The sequence below is a fragment of the Rutidosis leptorrhynchoides genome, chromosome 2 (genome assembly GCF_046630445.1).
Source record: "Rutidosis leptorrhynchoides isolate AG116_Rl617_1_P2 chromosome 2, CSIRO_AGI_Rlap_v1, whole genome shotgun sequence".
In the NCBI taxonomy this organism is placed as follows: domain Eukaryota; kingdom Viridiplantae; phylum Streptophyta; class Magnoliopsida; order Asterales; family Asteraceae; genus Rutidosis; species Rutidosis leptorrhynchoides.
The window spans coordinates 52,474,721-52,486,067 of NC_092334.1; positions in this window are offsets into that span (position 1 = coordinate 52,474,721).

Below are 11,347 nucleotides of genomic sequence, written 5' to 3' on the forward strand. Positions count from 1 at the left end.
TCTCAGGAACTTATACTCAATAGGTAATGTTGCACCAATACCCAACCACAGGGCCACTGCGGTATATATATATATAATGAGAAATTGAATAAAAATAACTTGCTATATCCTTTATGTTACTTGTATTATCATTATATATTATTATTACCTTGAACATTAAAAATCATTATTTTATTACCCTTAATGATAGGACCATTTTTCAGTTTATAGTTATTATTATAACTATTATTCTTATTATTATTATTAGTGTTATTGTTAATATTTAGTGGAATATAATACATTTTATTATTATTAACAATAATAATAGAATTATCACATTTTTATTAGTATTAGTTTCATTATTATTATTAATGTTAACATTAATGTTTGTATATAAATATTATTATGTTCCTTATATATTTAACATACATACATACATACATACATACATATATATATATATATATATATATATATATATATATATATATATATATATATATATATATATATATATATATATATATATATATATATATATATTATATATATAATAAATTGAATATATATATATATATATAGTTATGCAAATACTGATACATATTTATATATAAATACGTATGCCTATATATATAAATTTCAGTTATAAATATGAATAAATACCTATATATCGATGTATAAATATAAATACAATATTAATTAAGTAATTAAAATATAAATAAAATAAAGGGATGTAAAATACGCTCTATATAGAATCAGATCCAGTCCTTATCTGTTTAAAGTCTTTTATTTTTTTCTGTTTGTTTTTTTTCCCTCTGCGTGATTCCTATTGTCGACTATAATCACACTTTAGGACATACTTTAATCGATATTTTTTTTTGATACAAAATCAATTCAATTATTTACACTCTATACAACCTCTGATGCAATTCAAGAAGAAGAAATTAAAAAGGCTGGAACCATTTTTTTTTCTTTCTTCTTCCTCTGTTCGTCATTCAATGTTTTTGAGCTACAATTTCGAATCTTATTCAAAAATCTAATAATGGAGAGTTGTTATGAATCATCTAATGAAGCTTCCTACATATATTCAACTGGTAATTTATTAAATTGAAGATTAATTTGATAGTCAAAGTTTTATAATTAAAAGTCAACCTAGTGTTCATAAATCAGATTCGAGTTTATCGTTATGTTTCTGATTCAATTAAAGGTTCAAAACACTTCCTGGAATGATTTACAACTTTTTTCGTGTTACAACCTTTAACTAAAACGCCCTTAAATTCAAAGTTTGATTTTTTTTAATTATAAACAGCGACGAGCAGATGTGCTGTTTTTATTTTTATTTTTATTTGTTGTGGTTGTTAATCCAATTAATCTCAGATAAACGTCTCTGTGTTGGTATGAAGTTATAAAAGTTAGCTGGTAAATCGATTGATTAATTGTTGATGGAGTTTGGTCGTGTAATTAAGTGAAGAAGAAGAAGTAGAAGAACACAAAATAATACAGTATAAAGAAATAACGTAGGAATATAATTTCAGAAAAATAATGTTAGAGGAGTGGTGCTGAGTGTTTGATGGGTAGCGAGTGGTCGCGGGTTCAAGTCACGTCTCGGACATTTTAACTCTTTTTAAGGCTATAAAGGTATAATCTAATATTATTATTATTATTATTATTATTATTATTATTATTATTATTATTATTATTATTATTATTATTATTATTATTATTATTATTATTATTATTATTATTATTATTATTATTATCATTATTATTATTATTATTATTAGTAATTATTAAATTATCATTATTGTTTAGAATTAGTATTATAATTAGTACTATAATTATTATTATAAGTATCATAATTGTTGTTAACATTATAATTATAAGTATTATATCCATTTTTATTATTATTATTATTATTATAAGTATATAAGTATTAATTATGATATTATTATTAAATTCAAAACTATAATATTATTATCATGGATATATTCATAATACAAATTATTATCATTTTCGTAAATAATAGTAGTAGTATTTTTTTATAAATAATAGAACTGTTAATATTAACATAAGTATTATTATTTGTATTATCACGAGTATTGTTATTATGTAAATCACTAAGATTAGTATTATAACTATCGTTAATATTAAAATTAATATTTTTACAAGTATTATTATTAATATCATTGTTACTAACACTAATAAAATTATTATTAACATAAGTATATCATTAAAGTTATTATCATTATTTTTACTAATATTAACTTATAATACTTAGAATTCCCGTTTTGATAAACAAATGAAATACATAAATATATATATTTAACACATATAACATAACAAAATATTTTATTATATAAAAAGAATAAATGAAAAATAAATATATTATCAATATAAAAATAATATCATTAATAGGTTATATATATATATATATATATATATATATATATATATATATATATATATATATATATATATATATAAACTTATTCGATTACGATTATTTGTATTAATATATATGTACGCAAATGATTTAGGTTCGTGAATCCGAGGCCAACCCTGCATTGTTCAGTATCATCATATGTATTCTTACTACAGAATACAATATTGTGAGTTTCATTACTCCCTTTTTAAATACTTTTGCAGTATATATTTTTGGGACTGAGAATTCATGTGCTTTTATAAATGTTTTACGGAATAGACACAAGTAATCAAAACTACATTATATGGTTGAATTATCGAAATCGAATATGCCCCTTTTTATTAAGTCTGGTAATCTAAGAATTAGGGAACAGACACCCTAATTGACGCGAACCCTAAAGATAGATCTATCAGGCCCAACAAGCCCCATCCAAAGTACCGGATGCTTTAGTACTTCGAAATTTATATCATGTCCGAAGGAGGATCCCGGAATGATGGGGATATTCTTATATGCATATTGTGAATGTCGGTTACCAGGTGTTCAATCCATATGAATGATATTTTTGTCTCTATGTATGGGACGTATGTTTATGAGAAATGGAAATATGAAATCTTGTGGTCTATTAAAATTATGAAATAATTATTTATGATAAACTAATGAACTCACCAACCTTTTGGTTGACACTTGAAAGCATGTTTATTCTCAGGTATGAAAGAAATATTCCGCTGCATTTGCTCATTTTAGAGACATTACTTGGAGTCATTCATGACATATTTCAAAAGACGTTGCATTCGAGTCTTCGAGTTCATCAAGATTATTATTATGTCATTTATAGTTTAGATATATTATGAAATGGTATGCATGTCGTCAACTTTCAATGTAAATGAAAGTTTGTCTTTTAAAAACGAATGCAATGTTTGTAAAATGTATCATATAGAGGTCAAGAACCTCGCGATGTAATCAACTGTTGTGAATCGTTTATAATCGATGTGGACTTCGTCCGGATGGATTAGGATGGGTCTTTACAGTTGGTATCAGAGCTGGTTTAATGCCGTTTTTGAGCGGGTTAATCGTAGAGGGGGTTCTCACAGTGTTACCTGTGACGAAGCATTGGCTCTTACTCCTCGCGGTCCCTATTAGGGTTGGCTGTACGTTGCCGAGAGGTGGGCCGTAAAATCAGTGTCTGAGGTACGCTCAGTGGTCACCAGGCGGTTAGCTGGGAAGGCACTGAGTGGGATGCGTCCCCACTGTTATTACAGTTGGTATCAGAGCGGTGGTCTTAGCGAACCAGGTCTTGCATTAGTGTATCTAACTGATAGTTATTTAGATGTATTAGTGAGTCTGGACTTTGACCGTGTCTGCATGTCAAAAGTTTTGCTTATCATTTCGTGTCGAAAATTTCCTGCTTATCATTCTTAGAGAATCACTTGCTTCTCATCCTTAGTCTAGACACATCTTATTGCATTAATTGCATGATTAGTGTATAGACAAAATTTATATCTTAGCATATCTGCTAATTCATATCTTAGCATATCTGTTACTGTAGACTTTGTCTGACAGCTTCCGTAGATTCCTCCGTAACTTATGGGATTTTAGTATTATATATGCATATGTAAATTATGTATTACAGGGTAGTAATCTACATCCTATAATCTATTTCTTATCGAAAAGTCCTTCATCTGATCGTACGAGATGAATCCCTCAACCAGTTCGAATTCCTCGAATTCCGACAGCTATTTCGATATGGAGTTTCACCTAAGCTCCGAAAGTAGTGTCACCAGAATGAATCAACCAATTCATTTGATGGGTTCGTAGTTGACTTAATCAATGGAGACGCGAAGAAGGCGATCCCTTCCACCAACCGAATTCACCTCTTGACAATGAACCTGAAGCGTTTACCGGCGAACCTGTTTGAGACACCATTTTCTCTTTCATTTCCAGAGTATCTCGTCACGATCATATATTATCTCAAATTCTAGATCTTATTTATCCGCTCGTCCGAACCGACAATCATCCCGGAATAATGGAAGAAGTTAACGAACTTCGCTCTCGAGTAATCAAATTGGAAAACGTGGTGCAAAACTTACCAGCTTCAACAACAGCACCGGCAACACCAGTACCACCGACAACCCAAGTTTCCACATCACACGCCTCAACATCTCATTTTGTACCTCGAACATAATCATCGTTCTACATGACGTTCTACATTATTTATCTTCGTTCGACATGACAATTATGTAATCTCTAATGTTTTAGAGATTATATATTCTTGTTTTAACGGTAACTCAAATGAGTTTAATATTATGTTAACTCATTAAATCCATGATTACATCTAAAGAAAATATATATGTATATATATTTTTTTCATAAAGATTGTAATTAAAAATTCTTTTGTACAAACTGTTAATGGTGAAAATATTTTAACGGGTAGGTAATACCCGAGGAATATTTAGATTTCACTTTAACAAGTTATACTATACATCCTTCGAATCTGATTCAACAGTCATTTACTATCCTATTTACAACCACCGATATACGTATCCGTTTACCAAAGAATAATTATTTTCATTCAAATTCAATTTCATATTTAGATTTTGACCTATCAGAATCCAACAAGTGGCATAATAAAGAAATAATGGACACAATAAAAATTGAATTAGAAACAGACTAATTAACAATATGAAATTTCGTTAAGAAATCACGCTAACAAGATCCTAGCTAACTGTTCCTAGCTAACTGTTAATTCCTTATTACATTTTATTTATCACAATTTATTTATCGTAATTTATTTATCGCATTTTTATTTAATTATCGCAATTTACATTCTCGTAATTTTATTTACCGTCATTTAAATTCTGTATTTATTTTACGCACTTTAAATATCGGGACACGTATACAAGGTTTTGACATATCATATCGACGCATCTATATATATTATTTGGAATCACCATAGACACTCTATATACAGTAATGATCGAGTTCTCTATACAGGGTTGAGGTTGATTCTTAAATAATATATATACTTTGAGTTGTGATTGAGTCTGAGACATGTACACGGGTCACGATATTTATTAATTAATTCGAATATTATATATTAAACTATATATGAATTATTGAATTGCTAACTGTGGACTACCAACATTGAACAATTAAAATAAATTAAAATATTGATTATAGCATATGAAACTAAACATTTCTTCAAGTTTGCCACTTGAGCTCATCTTAAACCTCATTTATATCTTGACGATTACAATCTGCGTTCAAACCTTTCATGATTCTTGAAAACACCTCAATCGAGAGGATGAACCAACCGTACTTCATCTACGGAAGGAAAGATCGATGCATATAGTTATGCACCTGAAAACATTTGAAACTTGAGTAAACGTTTAACACGTATCTGTGCTAACTTCTTTAGCGTTGTTATTACCGAAAATAACTTTGCAACTCTTTTTCACAATAGTCAGTGTTGTCACAGCTCCAGCAAGTCAACTTTAACTTTTTGTTCGAAACAACCTTATTATAACCTTGATATATACGTTGTCTTTTCACCTTCGTTACCTGGGAACTGTTTAAATCCCACCACATTAACAGTAAACGTACCAGCAACTTCACTACTCTTTGGAGAAAGTCACTTCGATAAATCACTATATTTATTCATTAATACCCTATCATATACTCATTCGCGTTCTGTAATGATAATTGCCATACCAATTACCGAGAATTAGCAATCAGTATTTCGAATCTCATAACGTTTCTATATCAACAGCTATATATATATATACATATAACCTTTATCTCTTAGAATTATGATCTTTCATTCTAAAGTTCTGAAAACCACCCAGTTTGCGAATTAATGCTCTGAATTTTGAAAAGTTGAATGAAGCAACAAAAACTGTAAATGACCTCAACAGTCAAAAGTTGATGATAAAGAATTGTATGTTGGCAAAGTTCAGAAAAAGTTTGAAACTGAAAAACTGATTGAGCAAACTATGAAGGAGTCTCTGAACAAATCACAAGGACTAAACTTGTACATTAAGAATCCTAATGATTCTGTTTCTGATGAAACCTTTAACGAATACCTTGCTTCTGACTCCAAACTCTTGCGGAAAAATTTTCTTCACCATCCTTCGATATTAGAAATTCCAAGATATCATCGTATCTTTCATTATAAATATCCTCCATATATCTGAAAATATTTTCATAACTATTCTTATCTGAAATCATTAATCTCTTCGTGTTATCAGTGTTACATCATATAGAAACTATTAGTTTCTATATTCTGTAAACTTTCGAGTCTAAAATATGAATGTTATTGAAGTAATGTTGGGAACTGATGCATGAGTTAGTATAATATAATGACACTTGATCAACGTGATTATATTACAGTAAGTCATGCTGAGTTTCTAATGGAACGTGATGATTCACAGACCATAACGTCATCATGTGCCATGTTACATAACTCTTTCATTCTGCTTAACTTCTGAACATATCAAGAGCATATTATCTTGATAGTTCTATCTTTTCTCTTGAACTCTGGTAATTTAACCAATTAAGATCGTGCTATTACAAATTCTCTCTTAGAACATTAGTCATGTTCATTTGAAACTTCATACTTACGAATTATGGACCATTATTCGCTTGATTTAAAGTCGGGAAGAGAAAACAAGAGCATGAAGCTCCGATATATAAGGGAAAATATAAACCCCAACAACAACACCGAAATTACAAACTGTGGATATCAGTGCGTATAGCAATATAAAGACACGGGAGGATTATAAATACAATAATCCCTAGAGCATAGTAGAAATAAACAGATTCTTCCGGTGAGAGTTGGAAAAGAAGAACGATCATTGCGATAGTCAGAATAAGAACAAGGATTAGAACCGAATTAAGCATTATTATAATCTTTTGGATATATGAACTGAGAAAGAAGATATAGAAGTGGTGGAAACTAATGGAACGGAAAAGGTAAATTTATAATGGAAATATCAGACAGAGTAATCGAGGCAGATCACCGTATTTAATTATAGAGATCTTAATTCCCTTATTCGCCGAAGAATCAAATCTTTTAGATTTCGAAAATTTTCTTAAAATTCCTTGAATTCCGGAATTCATCCAAGGCAACGTCAAAGTTAAAACGAAACTTCATTTATTCATTTCACTCTTTTGTGATAGCTTCATTTGTACTCTTTAAATAATCGAATTATTTTATCTGTATTATTCAATAATGATAAAAACTCTATTTATCATCTCACATTCGTCAGGAAAACATATTTATTGTTAGCCATGACGACCTCACTCAAATTTCGGGACAAAATTTCTTTAACGGGTAGGTACTGTGATGACCCGGGAATTTTCGACCAAATTTAAACTTAATCTTACTATGATTCTGACACGATAATCAAGGTTTGAAAAGTTGAGTCTTAAGAATTTTTGAACTGTTTACATAGATTCATGTGACTTCGACCATTTCCAACGATTCACGAACTATTGTGTGTAAATAAATATGTAAATAAATAAATATAGAAATATATAGATATAAATATAAATATAAGTGTATATATAATATTTTGAAATAATGAAATACACTTTAATCAATTTGAATTAAATATAAAATAAAATACAGAATAATTAAGTTGCTATTAAAATGAATATATATATATATATATATATATATATATATATATATATATATATATATATATATATATATATATATGAAATCTAAACATAAGTGATATTATACATTGTAAACTATAAATATTAAATATTTCATACAAGTTATCATATAATATATATAATTAGTAAATATGATCAAATTTATAAAATTGTAATACATTAAACTTAATATAACTGTTATATTAATATTAACATCATTACTTTCATTATTATTACTAATATTAATAATAGTATTGATATTTGTATTACTAACATTATTTTTTCTAAATATAAAATACATATACATATATATATATATATATATATATATATATATATATATATATATATATATATATATATATATATATATATATATATATATATATATAATGAGATATTGAATAAAAATAACTTGCTATATCCTTTATGTTACTTGTATTATCATTATATATTATTATTACCTTGAACATTAAAAATCATTATTTTATTACCCTTAATGATAGGACCATTTTTCAGTTTATAGTTATTATTATAACTATTATTCTTATTATTATTATTAGTGTTATTGTTAATATTTAGTGGAATATAATACATTTTATTATTATTAACATTAATAATAGAATTATCACATTTTTATTAGTATTAGTTTCATTATTATTATTAATGTTAACATTAATGTTTGTATATAAATATTATTATGTTCCTTATATATATATATACATATATATATATATATATATATATATATATATATATATATATATATATATATATATAATAAATTGAATATATATATATAGTTATGCAAATACTGATACATATTTATATATAAATACGTATACCTATATATATAAATTTCAGTTATAAATATGAATAAATACCTATATATCGATGTATAAATATAAATACAATATTAATTAAGTAATTAAAATATAAATAAAATAAAGGGATGTAAAATACGCGCTATATAGAATCAGATCCAGTCCTTATCTGTTTAAAGTCTTTTATTTTTTTCTGTTTATTTTTTTTCCCTCTGCGTGATTCCTATTGTCGACTATAATCACACTTTAGGACATACTTTAATCGATATTTTTTTTTGATACAAAATCAATTCAATTATTTACACTCTATACAACCTCTGATGCAATTCAAGCAGAAGAAATTAAAAAGGCTGGAACCATTTTTTTTCTTTCTTCTTCCTCTGTTCGTCATTCAATTTTTTTGAGCTAGAATTTCGAATCTTATTCAAAAATCTAATAATGGAGAGTTGTTATGAATCATCTAATGAAGCTTCCTACATATATTCAACTGGTAATTTATCAAATTGAAGATTAATTTGATAGTCAAAGTTTTATAATTAAAAGTCAACCTAGTGTTCATAAATCAGATTCGAGTTTATCGTTATGTTTCTGATTCAATTAAAGGTTCAAAACACTTCCTGGAATGATTTACAACTTTTTTCGTGTTACAACCTTTAACTAAAACGCCCTTAAATTCAAAGTTTGATTTTTTTTTATTATAAACAGCGACGAGCAGATGTGCTGTTTTTATTTTTTATTTTTTTTGTTATGGTTGTTAATCCAATTAATCTCAGATAAACGTCTCTGTGTTGGTACGAAGTTTTAAAAGTTAGCTGGTAAATCGATTGATTAATTGTTGATGGAGTTTGGTCGTGTAATTAAGTGAAGAAGAAGAAGTAGAAGAACACAAAATAATACAGTATAAAGAAATAACGTAGGAATATAATTTCAGAAAAATAATGTTAGAGGAGTGGTGCTGAGTGTTTGATGGGTAGCGAGTGGTCGCGGGTTCAAGTCTCGTCTCGGACAGTTTAACTCTTTTTAAGGCTATAAAGGTATAATCTAATATTATTATTATTTCTATTATTATTATTATTATTATTATTATTATTATTATTATTATTATTATTATTATTATTATTATTATTATTATTATTATTATTATTATTATTATTATCATTATTATTATTATTATTATTATTATTATTATTATTATTATTATTATTATTATTATTATTATTATTATTATTATTATTATTATTATTAGTAATTATTAAGATTATCATTATTGTTTAGAATTAGTATTATAATTAGTACTATAATTATTATTATTATTTCTATTATTATTATTATTATTATTATTATTATTATTATTATTATTATTATTATTATTATTATTATTATTATTATTATTATTATTATTATTATTATTATTATTATTATCATTATTATTATTATTATTATATTATTATTATCATTATTATTATTATTATTATTATTATTATTATTATTATTATTATTATTAGTAATTATTAAGATTATCATTATTGTTTAGAATTAGTATTATAATTAGTACTATAATTATTATTATAAGTATCATAATTGTTGTTAACATTATAATTATAAGTATTATATCCATTTTTATTATTATTATTATTATTATAAGTATATAAGTATTAATTATGATATTATTATTAAATTCAAAACTATAATATTATTATCATGGATATATTCATAATACAAATTATTATCATTTTCGTAAATAATAGTAGTAGTATTTTTTTTATAAATAATAGAACTGTTAATATTAACATAAGTATTATTATTTGTATTATCACGAGTATTGTTATTATGTAAATCACTAAGATTAGTATTATAACTGTAGTGACCCGAACTTTTCCATGTTTATATATATATTAAATGAAATTGTTATTTACATGATTAAGTGTTTCCAACATGTTAAGCAATCAAACTTGTTAAGACTTGATTAATTGAAATATGTTTCATATAGACAATTGACCACCCAAACTGACCGGTGATTCACGAACGTTAAAATTTATAAAAACTATATGATGACATATATATGGATATATATATAGTTAACATGATACTATGATAAGTAAACATATCATTAAGTATATTAACAATGAACTACATATGTAAAAACAAGACTACTAACTTAATGATTTTTAAACGAGACATATATGTAACGATTATTGTTGTAAAGACATTTAATGTATATATATCACATTAAGAGATATTCATACATGATAATATCATGATAATATAATAATTTAAAATCTCATTTGATATTATAAACATTGGGTTAATAACATTTAACAAGATCGTTAACCTAAAGGTTTCAAAACAACACTTACATGTAACGACTAAAGATGACTTAACGACTCAGTTAAAATGTATATACATTTAGTGTTTTAATATGTATTTATACACTTTTGAAAGACTTCAATACACTTATCAAAAT